The sequence below is a fragment of the Rhinopithecus roxellana genome, chromosome 21, assembly GCF_007565055.1.
Source record: "Rhinopithecus roxellana isolate Shanxi Qingling chromosome 21, ASM756505v1, whole genome shotgun sequence".
Lineage (NCBI taxonomy): Eukaryota > Metazoa > Chordata > Mammalia > Primates > Cercopithecidae > Rhinopithecus > Rhinopithecus roxellana.
Window position 1 is genome coordinate 14,350,637 of NC_044569.1, and position 11,772 is coordinate 14,362,408.

The 11,772-nt window shown below is 40.8% G+C and overlaps 1 protein-coding gene across 2 annotated transcripts in view; it reads left to right on the forward strand.

The window, feature by feature from the left end:
• The window catches only part of DLGAP1 (DLG associated protein 1), a 971,529-nt gene that overhangs the window by 554,618 nt on the left and 405,139 nt on the right, over positions 1-11,772 (forward strand). The gene's annotated exons all lie outside the window — the stretch shown is intronic.

The window sequence follows — 11,772 nt, forward strand, 5'->3', positions numbered from 1 at the left end:
TGGAGAAAAGTATATTTGTGACTTAGCCTAAATGGTTTATTTCTCTCTTCTTAAGAATGGCAGATAAACATATAAGCAAGCATAAATAGCGAATCTATTAAAAACACACATGGCCTCCTATGGCAGCAGCCACCAACCTGAACTGCACATCAGAATCAAGAGAACATTCTGAAAATACAAATGACCAGGCCAAACCCCAGGCTTTTAGGAATGAGGGCCAGAAATCAGTAATTTTTCAAAAGTGCTTATGAGGATCCTGAATCACAGCTGGGCAAATTTAAGAGAAAATTCTATAGTTATGCACTACTTTTGAGATATGTAATCTATCAAACTATGAGTGCATAGTTTTAGTCCTATATGACAATTACCTCTAAGTAATACATCATGAGATTATTTATATCTCCTAAATATGCTGCAATCATAATTGTGCATATATCCCTCTCCTCCATTACACTGTCTCTTTGTATATCATGTTCTTCTCATTTTGCCCATGAGCCAAGTGAACAGGGAATTCTGTCCTACTCAGTTCAGTACAATGCCTAGAACATTGGCACTGAATAACTGTTAAAAATAACAGCAGGAACTGCACATTGCTTTCACATGCCAAAAATTTTTTCAGTGCAGGTATAGCAGGTTGAAAATTTACAGTCACAAATTATGTGTGCAGGAGCATAACTTTTTATTAGTTTCTACAACTAAATTAGACCTAGTTCTTAAGGCTCCAATTACAGTCAACACATAGAACTCAGAATTCTGCTACCATGAAACCTGTCTCTTTCAGGTAAATATTTGATGAAACTGAATATTCTTTTTTTATTTATTTATTTTTTATTTTTTATTTTTATTATACTTTAAGTTCTAGGGTACATGTGCATAACGTGCAGGTTTGTTACATATGTATACTTGTGCCATGTTGGTGTGCTGCACCCATCAACTCGTCAGCACCCATCAATTCATCATTTGTATCATGTATAACTCCCAATGCAATCCCTCCCCCCTCCCCCCTCCCCATGATAGGCCCCAGTGTGTGATGTTCCCCTTCCCGAGTCCAAGTGATCTCATTGTTCAGTTCCCACCTATGAGTGAGAACATGCGGTGTTTGGTTTTCTCTTCTTGTGATAGTTTGCTAAGAATGATGGTTTCCAGCTGCATCCATGTCCCTACAAAGGACGCAAACTCATCGTTTTTTATGGCTGCATAGTATTCCATGGTATATATGTGCCACATTTTCTTAATCCAGTCTGTCACAGATGGACATTTGGGTTGATTCCAAGTCTTTGCTATTGTGAATAGTGCCGCAATAAACATACGTGTGCATGTGTCTTTGTAGTAGACTAATTTATAATCCTTTGGGTATATACCCAGTAGTGGGATGGCTGGGTCATATGGTACATCTAGTTCTAGATCCTTGAGGAATTGCCATACTGTTTTCCATAATGGTTGAACTAGTTTACAATCCCACCAACAGTGTAAAAGTGTTCCTATTTCTCCACATCCTCTCCAACACCTGTTGTTTTCTGACTTTTTAATGATTGCCATTCTAACTGGTGTGAGATGGTATCTCATTGTGGTTTTGATTTGCATTTCTCTGATGGCGAGTGATGATGAGCATTTTTTCATGTGTCTGTTGGCTGTATGAATGTCTTCTTTTGAGAAATGTCTGTTCATGAACCTGAATATTCTTTCATCCTGCTGGGAGGCTCACTGAGCATCCTGGATGGTTTATGTCCTCACAGCCTGCCTTCACTGGCCTCTGACCTGAAGCTCATCCCTCCTGGTCATTGGCATCTGCTGAGAGGTAGCCTGGCCTTCGAGTCTTCTATATGACCAACTGTTGATGATACCAGTGGTTTCTTCCACAGCCTTTGATCTTGAAGTGGATGTACCTGTGTCCTCCATGCCCACCCACACGCCTCTTCCTGCATGTTTACAACTACTGGGGAATCTTCACCTCTTCCTTCCTCCTCTAGCCAAGAAGTGAGGGGCTCTCTGAGGTCACCTATCTTCCACATCAGCTCCAGCCTGAATCAAGCCTACACTGGAGGTTTCTATTACAGGCTTGCTGTCTTCCCCAGCTTGGAATTCAGGCAAGAGATCTGGGATAGTTTTCTTACATATTTTATCAGAGTATTTATATTGCCACGCGAGGTATTGACCCTAGGAGTTGGTAGGATGAGATATGAACCTTCTTGTGGCACCAGTCATTCTTTATACACTGTTTGATAAACTGAGGGTCAAGAAATAATGTAGTATTGATGGCCAGCATTTTTAAATGAAATAGAAGAGGGTATAGGCTAGGAAAGATCAAATAGAATAGAATATATTGCTGTAGTGCTTTGGTTTTCCTAATACTGTATCAGGAAATAAACTACAGTCATCCAATTTGGGGGATATTGGTTCCAGGACCCCACCCTGCCCCCACTGACACTAAAATCTGTGGATACTCAAGTCCCCAACATAAAATCATATAGTGTTATAATATTTGCAAATAATTGCATATGCATATCCTCCCATATACTTCAAATCATCTCTAGATTACTTATAATACTTAATACAACATAAATAGTTGCTATACTGAATTGCATTTTATTTGTATTACTATTATGATTTTTTTTAAAAAAAACATTTTCATTCCAAGGTTGATTGAATCTGTGGATGCAGAATCCATCAATACGGAAGGTTAATGTATCTATTTTTTACTATATTCTCAGATTTAAAAAGAATCAGAAACCGTGGACTCTTGTTTGGTCCCTTTAAACCCTTCTGGTCACCCAATAAGATATCTCTGACTTTCCCAGTGAGTAAGCACTCTGGTGGAACCATCTTTCCAGCTCTCTGTTCTCTGGTTAATTTTGTAAACTAGTCTTTCAGACATGGGCTGCCCCTGGTGTCTGGTCTGCCCAGTTAAAAGTCAAATTGTTCTTAACTACCGTGTCTGAGTTGAGGAGGCTTTTATTCAGCAGCCCTTTGTGTCCCCCCTGCCCTGGGGCAATGAGCCTCGCCCTCTGGTCTAGTTTTAATGGCCGAAGCACTTAGGGAACCAAAAGAAGTAAAATAAGACAGAAAACAATTCAAAATACACAGTCACACAGAAATCGGGTGCTTTTCTACTACGTTAAATAAGCATTTTAAAATGTTTAGACACATAAAATGATTTCCCTAAACTGTTTTATTTATTCTAGTAGTCAACTTTTGTAAAGGTTAAAGTAGAGAACCTTTTAAAAATACTTTCTTCAAACATTAAGTTTTAACTTAAAACATACAAAGGTAGGCCTGGTGCGGTGGCTCACGCCTGTAATCCCAGCACTTCAGGAGGCCGAGGTGGGCAGATCACAAGGTCAGGAGTTGGAAACTAGCCTGACCAACATGGTGAAACCCTGTCTCTACTAAAAATACAAAAAAATTAACCGGGCATGGTGGCGGGTGCCTGTAATCCCAGCTACTCAGGAGGCTGAGGCAGGAGAATGGCTTGAACCCGGGAGGCGGAGCTTACAGTGAGCCAAGATTGCGCCACTGCACTCCAGCCTGGACACCAAGAACGAAACTCTGTCTCAAAAAAAAATACATACAAATGTATATTCATTCACTAATGTTTTCTTGAAGGAACAAGGTGGTGGTGGTTGTTTTTAAAGGAATCTATTGATTGAAGTTCCAAGTTCTCTTTCTCAGGTAAACCACACTCATGGTGTGTTATCTATAAATTCCAATGTCAGTTTCTTTAAATGTAGACATGCAAAGCAATCTGAGGCCAGAATCCTTCTACATTTTCACCATTTTTCCAATTATTTACATTGGTCTCACCCACAGCTACTTTGGCAGCAACCTTAACAGCTCATGTCTATCCAACCTTTACACAGCTTACCATTTTATTTTTAGAAAAATGACTCTTGTTTTCTGCACTCATACTTCAGCACTTTTTGTAACATTTAAATTACATAATTATAATTTCAAATTAGACTAACATAAATAGATTTGAGGAAACGTCTAGAAAAGCTCTAGAATAGCTTATTGGTGTAAGAGTCCCTGCACTCCAGGCAGCCTGACTGTGTTTTCGGGGGGAATAAAGAGTGTTCATTAAGCTGGTGAGTGGATTAGGTGGAGTTTTGTTAAAGGACTTCAACTGTACCGAGAGAAAAAAATAAAAGACTCAACATAAGATAAAGCAAAATGCAAGCTATAATAATTTCTGAAAGGCATTCTCATAGCATGGCAGCAGCATTTTTTTGATGGTCAAAGGACAAAGCAGAAGTGAAGATGTTCTGGTTTCTACACCCTGGTTAATTAGTAACCTTGGATAAATCAGCTAAACTTCCCAGATGGAGTTCAGTTCTTTTCTACTATCAAGATGGACTAAGTGTGCATCAATTTCAAAAGCCTGTTATCCACACTTGCCCAAGATTCTTATGAGTAAACTATGGTTTAGGTGAAAGGAGAGCGAATCACACTCCATTTCCTCAACTGTGAAAGGAGGGACTTGGCATCGGTCAGCAACTCCTCAGGTATGTTTTGCAGAACAGTCATTCCAGTCATTTCAAGCCATGGCTAGAGGTACTCTTCAGAAGGGTTCAAGGACCAGACTGTTTTGCAAAATGCTGTGGTAAAACTGTTCAAAAACTGTCTTTGCAAAACTTGGAAGCCTTTTGTAGAGTAAAGGGTGCTGTGCTTCTAAGTGGAGATTGTAATAACCAGCTTCCCCCATCTCCTGATTTGAATAGATTCTTTAATTATCACTAAGAACCCACCAAATGGTAACTCCAAGAATGCCGATGATCAGTGCTATTACAGGTCAACTCCATAGACTTTGGCTCTGAGGCAGGACTAGGCGAAACCCACGGGTTACATTTTGTCTTGACTTAACCCCAGGCTTAAGGACTCCCATAAGAATAAATACAATTTCTAAAATTCTGTTTCCCTAAAGGGTTATGTCATTCTGAATCTAAGCCAGCATTGCCATAGTGTTTGCAGACTTCCCGAGTCTTAGTGCCACCTACCATATCGCCACTATTGACCACAGTGCCATCAAATCTCGTCTAGACCTGCTCCTGCACTGCTTGGCCCTTGGTAGGCTGTGGAGCAGTGCTGCATGCCCTATTTGGCCTTGTTCTGGGTAATCTGAAAAAGGAGACCAGTCTAACATGCTGTCATTCACAGCCATTGGTTACCTAGGCGATTTATCCCCACTTAATGTAAATGCTCCTGAGAGTGCATCTCCTCAATCCTGTTGATGTTGTAAAAGGAACAGAAGGAAATTCTCACTAGACTAGGGTCAGGAAGGAAAATTTTTCCTTAAGCCCAGAGTCTTAGGCTTCATTAATCATGTGTCTTTGCGAAAGTGACCCATCTCTCTAGGAGATCATGCAAATAAGATTCACTCAGGCCAGTATTCAGCCCCAGGATAGTGTCTCTTTGTTTTGTTTTTTGCAGAATAGTTCTAGAAACGCTAATGTTACTAACATTGCTGCCTTTGCCATTTCAATATTGCTATTTTTCTAATGAGGCATCTGATATGAAACAAAACAACAAATTAAATGTTAGAGTCAGCTGTTGTAGGAGGATCTTCTCAAATGTTTTTCATGGTACTGTCACTTCACGCTGAAAGGAATGGTCAACCTAACAAACCCACAGACATCTTAGATTTCTCCATTGTTCCTATAAAACATTCAACAAATATTAGACCCAGTGGAGTGAACTGTGTGCTGCAAATATGGCTCTTATTGTTTGTGGTTGCGTCTAAGGTTGAGATAATTTTATAGTGTGATTCATCTGAGGTTTAAAAGGTCTGCTGCAAACGAACTCTAGGACCATTTTCCCCATGCATATTTGCAGCATGAATACTGTACTAGTCATATGTAAATCCATGGGTGTCCATATAGTATGCTTGTAATATTATCTCAATTTTCCTGCCTCTAAAATAGAAGGATTTGGACTTAATTATAAATAATGGTTTTTGAAAATTTTTTTTTTTTTTTTTTTTTTTTTTGAGACGGAGTCTCGCTGTGTATCCCAGACTGGAGTGCAGTGGCATGATCTCGGCTCACTGCACCTCCACCTCCCGGGTTCACGCCATTCTCCTGCCTCAGCCTCCCGAGTAGCTGGGACTACAGGTGCCCGCCACCACGTCCGGCTAATTTTTTTGTATTTTTAGTAGAGATGGGGTTTCACCATGTTAGCCAGGATGGTCTTGATCTCCTGACCTCGTGATCCACCCGCCTCAGCCTCCCAAAGTGCTGGGATTACAGGCGTGAGCCACCACGTCCGGCCTGAAAAATATTTTTAAAAATATGTTTGCATATCCTTCTTAAAACGGAGGTAGGTTCCCGTGATCAAATTGGGTCAATTACCACGTTCATGTTTCCAGTGAACTTCACTTTCTACTGGGTTTGCTGTTCGTTTCTTCAACTCAGGTAGCATTTGTAAGCAGGTCATTGATTTTTCCACATTTCCTTTCCTCAGTACATCCCCAAATATCTCCATTCATTCATTTATTTAATTCCAATCAGTAACAAGATTAAAGTAGAGGTAGAAAGATGTATGAAAACTGGTTCTTGCCTTCCAAGAGCATGCAATTGAAAAGAAAGTACAAGGTGCTAAAGGAATATCTTAAACACAATGTACACATGGTGAATGTTTCCCCACAGGCAAAGTGCTTCTGGGTCTCAGAAGAGAGGCAGATCACTCTCAGCTGGAATTAAGAGAGCTGATCACTCTCAGCGAAGGTTTCATGGAGGCAGGATTGGAATGAGTCTTAAAAGATCCATAGGATTCTGAGGGCATCCCACTGAGAGGAAGGCTCAAGGCCAGGAAGACTCCCCCTAGTGTCCAGTCTAGAAATCACAAATATCCACATGGTTTATGTAGGAGAACTTGGGCTGATACATGTGGAAAGATAGATTGGAGCCAGCTTCTGGAGGAGTTTGAACGTCTGGCATCAGTCTTTAAAGCTAAACCAAAAGAAACATGGTACATTTATGAGTAGGTCATGCTAGTGCATGGTGGAGGCTGAGCAGAAAGCAGATACGTACTATAGCTGAGAATATCAGACAAGTACAGTAATACAAATTTGAGGCCGAACCAGATCTATTGTGAAACTTATGGAAATTGAAAGAAGAGAGAAGATGGAAGAGAGATTCATTTATCCATCAAATGAACATTTATTGAGCACCTGCTGTATGCCAGTGTTTTCTAAACATCCATCCTTTATATAGCATCATCATGATTTTGGCCAAGTCCACTTCTACTGATGTTATATTTTAACTTACTAGTTTTCCACAAATAGACTTATTTTTATTTGAATACATTTGTTAAAAGCAACTTGATATTACTTCCATTTGCCTTGCCATTTGGGAGAGAATTGACCATTAGAAAAGAACAAGGAAAACAAAGCCAGTTACTCATTTCCAGGTAGATACTGTGCCCACTGAAGCCTGCTTAAAAGGGATGAAAAACAAATGTTAAAGGAGTGTTCAAAACACACAAGCAATTTTTTCTGCTCTGCCTGAACTAAAAGGATTAAAAGAGAATGGAAATGGAAATAACTTTCTCACTGTGAAATTCAATGCTGGTATTGAGGTTCTATGCTCTAGGCAGCTACTGTTCTGGGAAGTGGGAAGGCAGACATGCATTTCACTTTATTCTCTGAGAGCTTGGTGGAGCAGAAAGACAAGCCCACAAATGAATGTTGCAAAGTGTGAGACGAAAAATCTCAGGGTACCACAGACACCTTAGGGCTCTATTGGCCAACTGAGAGGTTGAGGCATTCCTATTAGGCTTCTCCTTCAGCTCATTATCACTTGGGAATTAAATCCTAATTCTAGGGTTGAATTTAATTTCCACTCCATGTGTATGGATGGCTTCCCTCTCATTGCTCGGAACTAATGTAATAACCCACCTGGTTTTCTGAAAAACACAATGAAGGAGGGGTGATTTCTTAGACTGAGCAGAAATGTTAAAGGAAAGTGAAAATACCCCATATAGGTGGTAAAATATTGACACCCATGAGGATGTAGGGGACTGGGGGCCAGGTGTCAGATCCTTCTCCCCGGCCATATCTATGTACTGACGTAGGTGAGCAGTCACATGTCTCACACCCAGCAGCAGGGTGGCCATTATCCCCAGGGAACCAACTCCACAGCTCTTTCATGTGGTTCAGCTTTTATATCTTTGGGAGATTATAAAGCTTGTTATTGACAAGCAGTGGACTGGGTGTAAAGCAGAAAGTGTATTGTCCTTACGTGTAACCGTGGTCACCCCACAGTGGGAGAAGAGAGGACGAGAAGGAAGGAAATGAGTGTAGGAGACAATTGCAGAGCCTTACTAGATTTGGACAGCGCTCAGTGTGAAAAGTGAATGAGAGATGATGGGTGGAGGAGCAGTTAAATTTTGAAGGATGAGTAGGAGCTGTGTAGGCAGGGAAGGGCATCGCTTAAGTGGAGGACGTAAGCACCATCCTCAAAGTCATAAAGAACAGGGAGCCAGGGTGGGTAAGGAGCACTGCAAGTCATTTGGTGGTTGTAGCCCAGGTTTGAGGGTGCGGCAGAAGGGAGGAGGGATGAGGTTGGAGGGCGTTCACAGCAAGGCCACAAGGGGCTGTCACGCTGCGCAAGGGTTCTAGTCGTCATTTTGAAGAGAGTAGAGACCGTTTTGTGCAGGGAAGGGACATGATCAGATTTGGAAGTTAGAAAGATCATCCTGGAGGAAGGAAAATAACAAGGTTGAGGGGGTGATAGGAGAGGCGAGGTGGCTTGGACAGAATATCTTATAAACCATTTCTAAATATCTTTCTCCTTGTCCTTTTTGTTATCAGTACCCGAAACCAAATAAGGAATATCCAAAGGCGGGATTCTGTTACATCAAACTCCCACATTAAAGAAAATAGCTTTCTGAGGCCAAATTCTTTTTTTCCTCTCACCAACCCAATCTAATCTAACACAATCATGTGTGATTTCTCCTGCATCCCAAGGGCATAATGTTCCTCTTTTACAAGTCTTGGAGTATCCATTTATTTATGAGACACAGAAGTGAGCCCACAAGCTGATAGGCTTTCTTCCCCTCCTTTTGTTTTATTCATTCAGGCCTTACTGAGCGCTCACTCTGTGCCTGGCATTGGGGTAGCTGCTGAGCAAACAAGTCTGGCTGTTAAAGAATTCTCGTTAGGAGGAAAGACAGAATAATGTGCAAATAACTACTCAGTAGTGAAGCAAATGTTTAAAAGGTGCTAAAGTGTTATTTCCAAAGGGACTAGTGCCCAGAAACATAGACATGTCTGCGGGAAAGTGGAGAGCTAGTCAGGGGTCCTGAGGAGGGAGCTGATGAGAAACAACAATGTCGGTGTCAGGGCAGACAGAATTGTCATCAGTCACCTCAAACTTCCAGCAACTCACAGGAGAGACACACTGTGTTGCCAATATCAGATTCCCTTTCCACATCCCCTGTTCAATTATTTTATAAGCTTTGGGGTACAGAGTACGTTTCTTCGGTACGGTCCTCCATTACTTATGGGTCCAGTCTTACAGCATGTCTACCTGCCACTGGATTCCAATCCTTTTTGCAGAGTTCATATTTGTACTTACAAACATTTTTCTCCACAATTTATTTCTTCAGGGTTTTTTGTTTGTTTTGTTTTTTGTTTTTGCATATATGCCATGATGCAGAGCAATTCCCAGGGTCTAAACAAAAATCAACCTTGATAGAAAGGTTAAGTTACCTAATTCTAACAGGACACAGGATGTTGATCATGTTTTTAAAAAGGTGAAGTAGCAGCCAGCTATATGCCAAAGGTCTTAGCAGGAAAACTTGTGATTTATAGAGCTGATTTTTCCTAAGAAGCTTCCCCAGAGGAGAAAAACAGAGGGGGAGGGAAAGAGAGATCAATACATTTCTAAGCTTACACTAGCGGAAAGTGGGATAGTAAGAGAAGATGCCTTCTTTCTGGTTAAAGATGCTATGGTAGAAGGAAACTAGACAGAAATTCAAGGCAATGGGAAGGATGTTTTCTGAAATTGGACCAAACCTGGATACAGACTGTAAGGAGAATAAGAAAGCAATAGCAGCCTGAATTTTCACTATCATTTCCTAAGCATCCAAAAGATTTCCTCAAATATGAAATTAACGATTTTCCTTCAAGTAACATCCTTTTAACATTCCTGCTGTTGCCCAAAGCCACTTCTCCGACTTACACAGGTACTACTCATTCTGGCCACGGCCGCTTTTACCAGCGCCAGTTGCTCGCACTCAGATCTGGTCTGCTGGAATATGGGCTGCTTGTTTATTTGTCTGGGAGAAGAAACTTAAAACTATACTTCAGTGGAGTTTTTTCCCGACACAGATTTGGGTAAAGGAAGCAAACCCCTTCAGCAGTCAGAGGAAAAGCTGCCATGGGTGGGGGTGGCTAGACAAACACCCGTCCATGCAGACTGCCCATGGGACGCCACCCAGTGAAGTGTTTACTGTGGGTCCATTTCCGCTTCCTTATTTCTTTCACCTGGCTTGCAGGTCTTTGCTCATAAGTGTAGTGTAGGACGCCTCCCTGAATGAAGTGAATTGCCTCCCACCCTGTGCCAACAGAAGCAGATGGTGAGAAGTGGCCACACGGAAATTGGAAGCTCCAGGTTAAGCTGAGAAGTGTGAGCGTTTTGTATGGAGAAGTTCATTATTTCCTCCAAATTGCTAGCATCCTTTACTTTAAATGGCCTATCTAAAGTGTAGATGATGTATATAGTCAGCCTACGTACATGTCTCTGGAATATACATGGCTTCCATGGTTTCAATTATTGTCTTATTGGAAAATAATAATAATAGATGAATTATTTCTAGTTCGTGTTGAAAAGCATGATTTTTCTCCGGTGTCATCTTATTATGCTTACGTTAAGGTATATTCAAGTTAAAGGACATTGCCTAACTGCACATCAGTGACAGCAAAGCAACAGATCTGCTGCACTAAACAAGGTCAGCTTGTTACCCCCATCCCCAGCTGTGCTGTATGCAATTTATGCAGCCATATGCTGCAACCTTGGTAACATCCCATCATCGTGTTGAATGACAAAGGCGACTTTGTCACTGACAGTGTAGCGGTGCCTACTGTGAGTTCTGGAGTCTGACTTCCTGGATTGAGTACAAGTAAATTATTTAACTTTCCTGTACCTCATTTTCCTCCTCTGGGAAATGAAGATAATGACAGTGCCTGCTTCCTAGGCCTGCTGTGGTAATTAAGTGGGATAATACATGTAAGATGCCTAGGACAGGGTTTACCACAGAGACACATCCATTTTTCTTATATTTTCTGGAACATATTGCTGGTCAAGCATCTCAAATACAAAAATCCAAAATCGAAAATGCTGTAGAAACCAAAGCTTTTTGAGCACCAACATGAAACTCAAAGGAAATTCTCATTGGAGCATTTTGGATTTTGGAGTTTCAGATTTGGGGTGCTCAACCTGTAAATAAAGTAAATTGCAAATGTTCCAAAACCTGAAAAAATCAGAAATTCAAAACACTTCTGTGTCCCAGGCATTTTGGATAAGGGATACTCAAGCTGTAATGAGTGCAAATTGTACCATACTTCCTCTTTAATAAATAAGCCAGTATTTTTGTAAAACTTTCAATGCCTCCAAGTCAGCAAAGAGTTTATAAAAGATTACTTACAGAAGGCAGTTAATATGTCATCACCTAAGACATGATACCATCATCAACATTTTATACACAATGTATTTGTTTATTGTCTGTCTCCCAACACAAGAATGTAATTGTCATGAAGCCATGGACTTTTGGAATTGT